This window comes from Populus euphratica, unplaced genomic scaffold (genome assembly GCF_000495115.2).
Source record: "Populus euphratica unplaced genomic scaffold, PopEup_1.0 scaffold18.1, whole genome shotgun sequence".
Lineage (NCBI taxonomy): Eukaryota > Viridiplantae > Streptophyta > Magnoliopsida > Malpighiales > Salicaceae > Populus > Populus euphratica.
This window is the reverse complement of record NW_011499881.1, coordinates 1,123,928-1,137,268: the sequence shown is the minus strand read 5'-3', so window position 1 is coordinate 1,137,268 and position 13,341 is coordinate 1,123,928. Positions and strand designations below refer to the sequence as shown.

Sequence of the window (13,341 nt, the reverse complement as noted above, 5' to 3'; positions counted from 1 at the left end):
TTGGAGCGCCCGGGGGCAAGCCTGAGAACAACCCTTTTGGGGCTCGTGCTGTTAGGCTTTATCTACGTGAAGTTAGGGACTCGCAGTCTAAAGCTAGAGGGATTAGCTACGAGAAGAAGAAGAGAAAGAGACCACCACAGCAGCAGAATCCTGCTTCACTGATGCCACCACAAGCACCACCAGAGAGTACTACTAGTGCAAGTGAGAATTATCAGTAAGAAAAAACTAAGCTACTGTCGTAATCTAGCTATTTGAAATTTGGATTTTAAAAGAAAAAAGATCAATGAGTATATTACATAACTCATTACAACTTGATGACGATCTCTTAAAGTATGTTTGCTATAATTAATTAATTTTCCTTCTAGCTAAGGGTATTTCATTTTGTGTAGTTAATTAATTTGTTGCATCGCATGTGTAATATCGGATGTTGGGTTTAAGGAACCATTGCTAAGGTAGTCAGATTGCATTGCTGGATGATATAAGGATTTTGGTTCCTAGCTATTATTAGTGAGATCCATTAGTAGTAGCTAGTAAAACATGCCTGTGATTCGGCATCCAATTTTCATAGAAGAGGCTTTATGACAAGTAGTACTACTGGAATTGATTTGAAATCAAGTGATGTATCTTTTCTCCACTTTTTTTCTTTCCTTTTCTCTTTTATTTAGGGTTTTATAATAATACTGAGTTATAGGCAAATCATTCAGACAATAAAAAAGGTTCGTGTCAGATTTGTCAAGTAATATTTATGTATGCTCGTGTTGGCAAATCATTCTGGCACTAAAAAGGAATTGTGTCAGCTTGTCAAGCAGTGCCTTCATAATATACGTATTTTTACATATAAATGGTCTTATATTCTATAGACTCTGTTTGTGTTTGCCTTTCCTCCTGCTTCCTGTGATTGGTTTTGCTCACACCTTGCCATGTTTGCAAAACTTGCACGGATATGTTAAGAAGATCATATAGGAAAACCCTGTAAACTTGATGTCAGGAGTGGTAATTTAAGCTTAAAATGGAGTTTCTGCATCCAGATTTTACATCGCTAATAAAAGGTAGAAGAGGGACATTAGCATATACATGTGGGAACTAGCTATGAGGAGTAAAAAAAATAAAAGCTATTAACCTCTCGTTTCTTGTGTTATATAGCGTGGATGAAATCTTATCGTGTGTTTATTTTTTATGTTCAAGTTGTTTTTTCATGAGAAATATTTAATTAATATTTTTTACATTTTTTTAATATTCAAATATCAAAAATAAAAAATTTATTCTTTTATAATTGAAAAATATTTTTTCAAAATACTATGCATTGTATTACCATAGTCTCATTTGTCATACAGATCATCCTCCCATTTCTCCATCCTGTCATATCAATCCTGGGTGTTCCCCAAAATGGGTATCTCATTAAACAGTGATCAAGCTTGTAAAATGTATTTGAGGTGAATTATGTATACATGGAGCTCACACACGTAAACTCTCTCTCTCTCTCTCTCTCTAAAATGACAGTACACGTTCTGTGTAAGTTTTATCAACTGTCACACTGAATATCTCTAAGTTTGTAGAGTGGACTCATTATTATGATTCCATGCCCTCTTCGCAGTTCTCTTCTAATTTCCCCATCCCCATTTTCCAAGTCTTAGCTTATTTCCTTGATCTTTGATGTCTACACCTTTGTACTAGCTCCTAGAAAATTTTCATCTTTCTAATAATAGTTTTGTGGGGGGGTTAATTTTTGCTTCACGTTATTTGTTTTTGTATGTGTAGTTGTATTTAAGTTCGTTTAAAAAATGTGTTTGATTTGAAAAGATATCATATTAATATTTTTTTTAGTGTTTTGAAATGATTTTAATTAATATGCTAATGTAAAAAAAATTAATATATTTTTAAATAAAAAATAATTTTAAAAATTTCTCTAGGTGGAAAATGTTAAAATAATTAAGATTAAATAAAAAAAAGCTAGAATTTTCAATGATTTATTTATTATAAGTGCTTAATGTTAACCTAAATACAAAAAAATACATATAAATTAAACTAAAAATATTATTTTATTTTTATTTATAAATATTATTTAACAGAAAATATAATACCCAACACCAAGCATTGGTTTTATATTTAGATGTGACAATTTGATCTAGGAAGAGAAAACCCATAATTGGCACAAATCCACTCTAGATTTCTCAAATATATTCCTTCGATTTTTCAATAGATTCATAGCTACCTCTCTAGATTTCAATAGAATATCTATATTTTCTTGCTATTATATTTATGTATAACCTCCATGATAGCTTCTTTTTTTTTTTGTTAGAATTTTGAGACCATACAATAAGTTTCTTTTAAAAATGTATTATATGAGTTCTTGTGGTCCCTAAAAAGAAAATTCAGTCGTAAATTGATCGGAAGATACTCCTGACCTTAAGAAAAAAATATTAATGTGGGTTCCTACAACTAGCTAGGTTGCCTGAAGATGTTCTGAAATCCGATCAAGGGACAAGTTCAAGGATAAGATGCATAAGAATTTGATTTAATAAATATCTTTAGATGCTATGAAAACTCATATTAATTGTTGACAAGATATGGGTAGTTATACCTTGTGCCTGTTTTATAGTACTCTATGATTACATGAGGCTATATATTTTATTAAATCAATCTTAATAATCACAATTCTTACAGAAAAGAACATACCGCGAAAGGACTTTCCTTCTTTCTTGTATATATCTTTTGGTGCATTATTGAATATTATGATATGCTAAAACCAAACACAGGCATTATTGAAAAAATGTTGATAATCTTAGGTGAAAAGAAGTTAATGCACTTATAATATTGTTAAATTACCTATCTTTGAAAAAGAATGCTGCATTTAATGTTGATTGACAGGCAAATGTATGAAACATGAATGGTTTTTTAGTGCTATTATAATCTTTTAATTATTTTTATTGTCATGACTTTAGGCATTAATCAACTCCATATATTATAAATTGACAATTCCATGTTTGGACCATGTCCATGGATTTGATCAGCATTTCTCTCGGCTTTGCACGCACGCATCCGGGGAACTAGACGAGTCAAAAGACTGTGATCACCATCGCTATTATGTAAAATTATATAGGTTATATGCAATCTTCAAGGATTTAGACAAGAATTCCATAAAAATGTCCCTCACTTTTTCAAACCTCTTGATGGGATAGAGCAGCGTTTGTTTTAGAATTTAGCAAGGCTTGATTTTGTCCGGTGTTAATTTTATTGATTTCCTAGCCTTAAAACATCTAGCTTAGTAGAATTATTCGATTATATTGTGTTTGGGGGTAGCTTAATAGGGAGTAATTTATATGGAGAATGGTTGCTGGTAAATGGAGGTCTAGATTGCTGCTGTAATTGCGTAACATGTAAATTATAGTAACCACTTTGCACCTACCACGGATTAATTAGAGTGGAAGCTAAGATATCAATTTTTATAGGGCTGGTATGTGATAAACTATGGTGTCTGAGATGAGCATGACCTCCTTCGGTTCAGTCCATGATCTTAAAAGTATTTCATGGTCGAGTTACAGCCTCAAGAAATTGATCTCTTTGTTATGAAAATATATACATGTTTCTTCATCTTCTTTGTTTTTTTGAAGTGAGAAGATTTTGAATTTGCTATAGCGATGTGAAATGTGTGTTTTACAATCATTTAAATACCAGATTTAATCTTGTTTGAAAGCTTATTCATTGCTGTTGAATAAGGAAAAAGACTTGTTTGTAAAGGTATTCATTGCTGTTGAATAAGGAAAAAGATCTAAGTTTCTCCTCAAAAGCTTATTATATACGCATAGAGGCCTGACCAGTTTTTTGCCTTGCTTATTCACCTCTTAACAAAAAAGAATTAACATCTACTTTATCTCTTTTGTGTTAAGAACAATAATTTGACTAGATTACCCCATGAAATGAATATGGTTTTCTGTTTTTTTTTTGGAAGTTGCGCGATTTTTGTGACACTAAATTGCTTTGTTCATAGTTTAGGGGAATAAGAAGAATTTGGATATATATTCTCACTTTGATGCCAGTCTGAGTTCCTTTGCCTATAAATATATGTATTCAATGCATGCCAACCAGTTGGCTAGCTCTACTTGAAGTTGAGTCGATGTGCTGGTATTGAACTTGAAAGCCTTAACAAGCCAACTCCGTCTCGTGGTTAACAAGCGAACTCAATTTGGCATAATGCATCGTACTGACTTTAACTCACCGTACATTTGACCTACCTAGCTAGCCAAACTCAGCTAGGCGATCCGCGGCTTGTTTTGTTGTTGGCACCGATGCTTGTATCATGGTTGGGTGACGGAAAATATAGCAGCAAACCAAACAGACCATGGATTGTTGTGTTTTTTATTGCCAATGGATTCATTTTGTGTTGACCTATATTAAAGATGGGTGACTTGGTGCCCTAGTATATGAGCTGCAATGATCACTGTGTGTGTGTGTGGTGCAATGGTTACTCTTGTGGATGCTTATTTTTTAAGGGCTCTGGTACGTGGTTTTTGCTTCTTCTTACGGAATTTGGAGCCATGTAAATATAGATTTTCTGAGGCAAGTAGCTGTGGCTCAACTGGAAGATATCTTGAGTTCAAATCTTTTTGTAAACAAAAACAATAATAAAATACGTTTTGGAAATTAAAAGGGAATAAAGATGTTCATATTTTTATTTTTTGCAGAATTTGCTTTGAAAATCTTCTCACATGTGGTCAAGCCCTCCTTATACTCTCCTTGTCCGATATAGGGATCGGGCGCCGGTGGCCTCCTTGCCCTCGGGGTGAAGAAGATATCTAGGTCGACCTCTTTCGAGGGTTCTTGTCTACCCTCGGGGTTTTTGTTTTAGTTATGTTTAAAAGTATGGTTATAATTGTTTTTTATTTAAAAATATATTAAAATAATATTTTTTATTTTTAAAAAATTATTTTTTATATCAACTTATGAAAATAATTTAAAAATAAAAAAATATTAATTTAAAATAAAAAAATTAATTTTTTTAAAAAACATAAAAGTAAACAGAGATTAAAATAACTAACCAAGCACCTGTGGACTTTTCCTGTCAACGCGTCTAGAAATGGGTGGCCGGAGTAAGAAAATTTCCACTGCTCCGCGGAGACCAAATCCCAGGTCAGCCAAGTCATTGCATTGAATTATCGCGTTAAGTCTTGTGATTCATAAACGAAGATTTTTTCTCAATTTTTCTAATCCACTCTTAATTTTTTAAAATGGGAAAATTTCTCGTGAACTAGCTAGGTGCCAAAAAATAATTTTCATTATTTATTCCCTAGTCCTTACACAGTTTACCCCTTTTCATGTAAGTCCATTTAAAAATTGCACTAATACTCCCTCCACTGGTATGTTTTTTTTTTTTTTTTGCATGTGAAAAAAAAGCCGATCTCCACAAATATTGTTATTGTTTAGGATTTGAAGAAACTAACGTTAAAACTTGAAAGAGTTTTCTGTCATAACCACTGGAGCTGAAAGTGGCTAATGGGGTGCTGGTGGATCGCCCTTGCGGGGTCCATCAAGTAGGACTAATTTCTTAAACGTATATAATGGAACCACGTGGCAGAGGTTCAGCTCGTGAACCACTCGGTCCCGTCCCAATAAGTTAATGTCCATATTTTCGAATGAATTGAATCTAACAACAAACTATTGTTTTATATTTTGTTGTTGTTTTAAAGTATTTTTTTATTTTTAAAATTAATATATTTTTAAATGAATTTAATTTAATAAGAAGTTATTGTTTTATATTTTAATAGTTGTTATTTTTTAAAGTATTTTTATTTGAAAATATATTAAAATAATATTTTTTTAATTTTATAAAATTCAATTTTAAAATCATCACATTAAAATGATAAAATAAAAATACAAAAAAATAATTTGAAATAATAAATAATATTTAAAAAAATTGTGTGGTTGCAAAGATAAATTAGCTATTTAGACCTAGCAGCATCTGGCCTCGTTTATTAAAAAACAAAAAAGTAATGCTTTCTTTATGTCTTTTATAAAATAATTTCTAGATATATGTTTTAGTTAATACATTTTTTATGATTTTATTTTTGTTTTATTTAGTTTTTTTTTAAATAACAATTATTATTTTATTATGTTGAATGTTTTATTTTTTTTAGTTAGTATAATTCACCAATGATATTTTTATATATTTTATATAGATTTGGCACGTATGCTTTTTTACATTGCATTTAATATATGCAGTGTTTTTATATTTTATATAGATTTAGAAAGTATATTTTTTTGTACTACTTTTAATATATATAACATTGTATAGTCTTTTTTTTCTTTTATTTTATTCAATAAATTTTGTGTGTATTGATTTTTATTACAAATTATTTTTAATAGATAAATTTACTAAATACAATTATGTAAATAACCCGTTTTGTAATATTAAATATCTTAATTTATATTAATTTTTAAAATTTTTGAATTATATTTTTATTTTATCATTCATGAATTTTTCAATAAATTTATTTACAAAATGGTTTGTTATTTATTTAATTTGATGCATGTATACATTTTTTGATTTACATTTACTATTCTTTAATGTGAAAAAATACATTGAAAAACTATAAATGCTCAAATTTTTATTATATATTGTGTTTTCAATTTTATTATTTTTCTTAAGATTTTTTACCTATCGCTGTTTTTTTCTTATTTTTAGTTTTTTTTGTAATATTTTTTTAGCTTTTTCTTTTTTAACATTTTTTTGAAAAAATATTATTTTTTATTTTTTACTTTTGAATTATTTATTAGTCTACACTTATCTTTTCATACAATTCCTTTTGTTCTTATTTTTGTTATTTTATAAATTTTTTTACATTTTTTTGAAAGATTATTATACAAAACTAAAAGTAAAATATTTTTTACTGTAATAATTATAACATTGTCTTGTTTTTCTATAATGTTAAAAAAATAATTTGAAAATTTATATATTTTTATTAATATATACAATCTTCATATTATTTTATTATATATGGACATTAATTTTTGATTTTCAATTATAAAAACTCAATATCAATCAATAACATTTATATATTTTTTTTATGCTAGAAAAAGAATTGCATCTACAAAATAATTCAAATAGTAATATTAATATTTATTCATTTATTAATATATATAATTTTTAAACTTTTTAATCTATCATTTTTATTTTTTTCATAAAATAAATAGTTGAAAAAGTTTGTATATTGTTGTTTTTAAAAAAATACCAAATAAACGATAAAAACAAAATAAAATAGTTTTAAAGCTATTTTGAGAATAAAAAAATTATTTTTAAAATTATATTTATATATTTTTAATTATTTTAATATAATAATTTTAAAAATAATTTTTAAATAATAAAAAATATTATTTTAATATAAAAAATATTTTAAAAAACAACTATAAATACACTCTCAACTGCTTACTGTAAATTTGTTCAACTTTTTTTTTTTCTTTTTTTGTAATTAAGAGCTACATGATACACATGAATGACATGACAGGTGATCACATGCAAGCTGTGGTTAGCAGTGCACTCTGTTTCAACTTGAAGTGACTGAAGTGAAGTGGCTTCCGCTGGCTTCTCGTGCCACGTCATTTCACTTTTATTCAATATTCTTTATTATTTCCCGCGTAAAAACTAGAAACTCCACGGGAGACTGACCTCGTCAGATGAGATAAGACGAGGTGCTTTGGTAAATTACTTTTCCATTTTTTAAGTTTTAATGCAATTAACTAAATCTCTGAATTTTTTAAATCTAAGTTTTTAAATTTTATTATTATTTTAAAATAAAAAATATTTTCAAAAAATATTCGTATTATTCAACACACCCCCGGAAAAGATTGGGGCATTATTGGAAGCTTGAAACAATTCAATAAGGTCATCCTACATGAAAACCCAGCCCATGCTCCTATTGGTTTTTAAAACGGAAAGACACACATGGATGGGAAACCTATCTTATGGATCCAAGGGTCTGTTTGAGCACAATGATGAAAACTATTTTATGTATTTTTGTTTTGAAGTATGTTAAATATTGTATTTTAAAGTGTTTTTTATTTGAAAATATATTAAAATAATATTTTTTTATTTTTAAAATTTTATTTTGATATAAATATATTAAAACAATTCAAAGATAAAAAAAAATTATCAACCATGCAAAAATGATCCAACTCATCAAAAATTATCAATCATAGGCCAGGCAGGAACCACACATCAGCCAAGATTAAGACAATTGTGTTCCTTCTCAACATGAGAACCTACTTGTAACTTGTTGAAATGAATTTAGGCTGTCGGGATACTTTCAATTTACCTGGAAGAAAAATATAATTGGACCTCACACGCTTCATTTGCTGAAAACCTGCGAAGAGAACATTTATTAATATTAACTTGTCATTGGGCCTCATGCCCAGTTTCACTTAGCTTCTTCCTGAATATACATACAGAATCAAGTAATCAACGTGGTATTTGGAGAAAGAGTAGTTACTGTTTCTTCTATGAGCCCTAGAATCTGGCCCTATAGAAGCAGCTATTGATATTGAAAGGTTTACTTAATACACTCTGGCCCCGTCTCTTTCCCTTCGTTTTTATTTATACCCTTGCATGTTTTTCACATCGACTCCCAGTAAATTCACTCTGGCTCCGCCTCTGCATGCAGAAACTTCTTGAGAAACATTGGCATTCAAATCCAGGAATTCTTTGCTAAACAAAAACTCAATGTAACTTCATCTGCTTGCGTTTTACTGTGTGGTCTAAAGTAGGGCTTTTAGACATTGACTCTACTGTCTAATTTATAAACCAATCCTCGGTTCAGTCTCCAAGCCAATGTCTTCCTTGATTGACTCTCCGTTCTTTCAGAGATTCTTGATCTGGTCTGAGATCATCTAGGAAACATCAAATTATGATTGAAACATGTTTCGTTGCACAGAATACAAGATTTTGTTAAAGTTTGTACCTTTTCTTTTATGAAATAAGTATGATTAAAATTGTGTTTAATTCCTCTTAACACCATAAATATTTTTGCTTCCATCAAATTTATGTTTGCTGCCATCTGCATAGACCCTACTGATCAAAGATTTTTTTTTTTTGTGTCTTTGCCATTATCGAGACAGATAGCAATTGCATGCGAAATAATAGATCGAGAGATTAAATCGCGGGTGAAAAAAGAATGGTATAAAACGAAACTCGTATGAATGCAGCAGCAAGCAGCGTGAATATAATTGCATTTTCTGAATTTTTCACGCTATTAAGGACTCAGATATGGCTATAGATAGCACAGACCAGATGAGTCGTTGGGTTGTAAGATATTGTTTGTTTTTATATTTTAAAAATATTTTGATATATTAATATTAAGAATATATATCAAAATAGAAAGAGATTTATATTAATCGTGATGAGCCCACTGACATCAAATTAGATTCTATTGAAGATAGAAAGAGATTGTTCTATTAATCGTGGCTTATGATATCCATGTGTTTTATATTGTGTTTCTTCGAACATAGAAGCAGAACATTTTGCTAGCTTACTGTGATTTTCTGAGCAATTTTAGTATTTTCTTTTTCTTTTGTTGTATCTTTCTGCAGTAATGACCGACGTTGTTAATTTGTAGCACAAATTAATATAATTAATACCAGTCTCATTTAATCTAAATATCCCATGCATGACTTGAAAGATGAAAATTTAATCTGAATATAATTAATGCCGATCTCATTTAATCTAAATAGACAAATATTTTTTGGATTTGATGTACAATAAATAAAGTATTAATATTATTAATTCCAGCTCAAAATCCAATTAAATTTAATCCAAAATATATTTGTAGAATATTTAGATTTTTTAGCACAAATAACACATATATAAATATTATTTATATATGTGTTTTGTACCAGTATTAGTATGTTAACTAATTTTTTATTAAATAATACATATTCATAGGATATCTAAAATATGAATAATTTATAAATATTTAAATTTATTGGTTGATGAATAATAAATTAGATATAAATTTAGAAAAATCCTATGGGTGAGTAGTAATCATTATCATTCCTCCCATGACCTTAACTTCTTTTTTCTTTTTCTTTTTTGTTTTGTTCTTCCTTTAGCAGTACTTTTTTTATTATATATTATCCCAGATGGTTTAAAGTAAAAAATTATTATCAGCATTAAGCTCTACGATCCCAGTCAGGCATCCAAACAAAAATAATTAAGTAGAGAGAAGGATGGGTGTAATGATTGAGTGCCAACCAACAACCAATTGTTACAATGTCAGACCAGTTGGGATCGGATATAAAAATTTGTTAGCCCCATTTTGTCCAATCATATGCTTGATCTTCTCTCGTATTAAAAGATCTTAGATCCCTGTAATATACATCACATACCACCAATTGCCACCCATAATAAAATTTGCGATGGTTTCCATGGAGAGAAGATGGCGGGCAAATTTCTGTATTTGCTGGGAAGCTGACCGGATATTTATATTAAAAAAATAATTTTAAAAAATAAAAAATATATCATTTTAATATATTTTTAAATAAAAAATAATTTAAAAAATAATCATAATGCATGACATTCACGGTGCTAACATATAAATATTCATATCGCAGGCACATGCAATGTCCTTGCCATCTCTCCAATGGGGTCACATGGGCTTGTGTTCCATACCAGTGGCGGTTCCCATTGGCCACGATCCCTTCTTTGGCCTTACCTCCGCTATGAACTAGCACACCACATCTTTGCCAACGTCAAGCATGTTGTTTGACCTGTATTGTCCTTCTCGGTCGGGACATTTTTAGTGCTCTCTGTAGCCCGGACCAGAAATCCCATGTTTATCGACTTCTCTTGTTTATGGCCGCTTGATACTGTGGCTGGGGTGAGGTTCACCTGCATACATAATTTTTCTTGTTTGATTAATGTGCTGGCCTGATTGATTTTGAATAGGACTAATTTAATAAAATAAAAAATATTTTTATTTTTATTTTATTTAATAAATTCATGTTTAATATTATTAAATGATACTACATATATTAAATGAAGATAACTTAATGACATAACATTTGTAGAATTTGATTATAGTCTTAATTTTTTTTTATTATATTTTACCTAGTGTTGTAGTACTCTTAAAAAGATCAAGAAAACTATAGTCCTTATCGAATGTATTTTATATGTAATAGATTTGTAAATAATTTTATGGAACAAAATACTCTTAAAAAAATCAAGAAAACTATAGTTCTTATCGAATGTATTTTATATGTGATAGATTTGTAAATAATTTTATGGAACAATAAAAAATATTTTATATAAAATATTATTTATTTCATGATATAATAACAACAGTTAGATCTATAATATTTATATAAAATATATAATCTCATTTTAAAAAATATTTTTTCAATCAAATATATTAAATTATTTTTTATTTAAATTTAACTATCACTTTAAACACACTTATATATAAATTTCAAACGAATTACAACTTAACGAATTTCAACTAAAAAACTTTGATGGCCAGGTCATTGTCTTGTGTTAAAAAGTAAAGACAAATGTCCCTGTAAAACATCTGTCTGGAGATGATGTTGGAGACATTCGTACTAACTTGCTGGGAGAAATCATCTTATTTTATTTTTAAAAAAAATCCAGGTAATATTGTAGCTCATTCAATCGCGTTTTGATGATTGAGGAATTTTACATGTGATATTCAAAATTCCAAGACTATTTCAAGAATCCATTTCATATCGCGTTGTGTATGATTTTTTTATTTAAAAATTTATGAAAATAATATTTTTTATAATTTATTTTTAATATTAATATATTAAACTTATTAAAAATATATACAAAATAGTATCAATTTAATATTTTTTAAATTATGAATAATTTAAAAAATATTCTCAAAAGCAAAATCTATCACAATAAAACATATACTCTAGAAAAAAGTGTTGCAAAACATGTATGTACGTGTGTGTATGCACATATTAGTTATTTGACCCGTGTCAAGGTTATAATTTATTTTATAAAATAATTGTGTATACAAGCTATTTTGATATGATTTTTACATGAAATAATCAAAATATGGATTAAAATATTTATTCAGACATATAATTAAATAAATAAATGATCATTTATATAAATAAATAAATAATTTATTAATAATAACTAAAATATAAACTAGAATAATTAAGATATATATATATATATAAATTAAGATATTTAATATTATACCTATTTGTGTTTACTAATTCTGTTTATTGAAATAAATAAAAGATAACAAAAATAACAACACATGTAAAATTGAGTGAATAAAAAAAAAATACCATGCAAGTTTGAACATATCAAAAATATTATTTCAAAATAGATAATTAAATATAAAACATTAAAAAAACTATATTAAAAAAGACTTGCAAAACTCATTACCCAAACCATGAGGTCGGGACAAAGTAATAGAAAAGAAATTAAAAATAACTATAAAATTGATCTTAAAAAAATACAAAATCCTAAAAAAAAGAGAAAAAAAAGGATCCATGACTGAATCAACTCTTAAAACTCAGAAGCATGACAAATAAAAAAATTATAAAGCTTAACCCATAATAAATCAAACATCGAATGATGAAACTAAGAAAAAATTATTCACAAAAAAATTATAATTAGAACAAAAAATCCATGAAAAAAATAGAAATAAAAAAAATCCAGCAAAACAAAAAATAATGCACGAAAAATTATAATTTAAGGATTAAATTAAAAACTTGTCTAAAATAGCCAAGAATGAAAATAAACAACAAAAAAAATATAAAGACTGGAATTGAAAAAAAAGATAAACATGTACTTTTTCCATAAAAAAATAAAATAAAAAATCCACCCGTGACAAATAACTTTCAATTACTATTATGCGTTGCAAAAAAAAAAAGAAGATGAAATGATGCTTTCTGTGACATAACGAAACAACATATTTGATTACTAAGAGTGTATTTGGTATTATAGTAGTTGTTGTGGTCATGGTTTGAAAAAAAATATTTTATAAAAAGTACTTTTAATTGAAGTTGATTTGAAAAAATAAATATTTGGTTAAAACCAAGGTTGAAGAAAAAGTAGCTTTAATATGTTTGGTTAACAATACTTTTGAAATTGAGGTTATAAAATAATTTTAAAAAATATATATTGACATTGATGGTTTTTAATTTAAATATTGTGAATTTAACTATTGCTATTATATCATGAAATAAACCGAACTTTATATAAAAAAATTACTTCAACAAAAGACTATCTACAATTCCATTCGCATAAAATTCATCTGATAAGAACTACAAAATTAGATAAAATATTATCAAGAATAAAATTAATATTATAATACGAGTATA

General features: G+C 27.7%; 1 long non-coding RNA gene across 1 annotated transcript in view; it reads left to right on the top strand.

Annotated features, from left to right (window-relative positions):
* The window catches only part of LOC105129440 (uncharacterized), a 14,415-nt gene extending 1,393 nt beyond the window's left edge, over window positions 1-13,022 (top strand). Inside the window, exons 2-3 of the long non-coding RNA XR_843074.1 lie at window positions 686-691; window positions 12,946-13,022. This is a non-coding gene — a long non-coding RNA (uncharacterized LOC105129440). The remainder of the gene's footprint in view (window positions 1-685; window positions 692-12,945) is intronic.
* The last annotated feature ends 319 nt before the right edge of the window (window positions 13,023-13,341 follow it).